Source organism: Pollicipes pollicipes, unplaced genomic scaffold (assembly GCF_011947565.3).
Source record: "Pollicipes pollicipes isolate AB1234 unplaced genomic scaffold, Ppol_2.1 Scaffold_4881;HRSCAF=5763_pilon_pilon_pilon, whole genome shotgun sequence".
NCBI classification, from domain to species: domain Eukaryota; kingdom Metazoa; phylum Arthropoda; class Thecostraca; order Pollicipedomorpha; family Pollicipedidae; genus Pollicipes; species Pollicipes pollicipes.
Window position 1 is genome coordinate 40,889,120 of NW_023596576.1, and position 204 is coordinate 40,889,323.

Consider the following 204-nt stretch of genomic DNA (forward strand, 5'->3'; position numbering starts at 1 on the left):
CTCCGCGAATATTGCCGGGATCATAGGCGCGCGAGGTCAGCGGAGGACAAGGTCGTGTTTTTGTGACTGCGCTGGTCATGCTGTGATTGCAACACGTTGCTGCACTGAAAACAAATTGTCCGACATACTGGCTTGGTTTCCGGGTGTTCATGACGGAGGTCGCGAATTTGTTGCTTGCACTCTTCGATTGCGTTCATGGCAAGC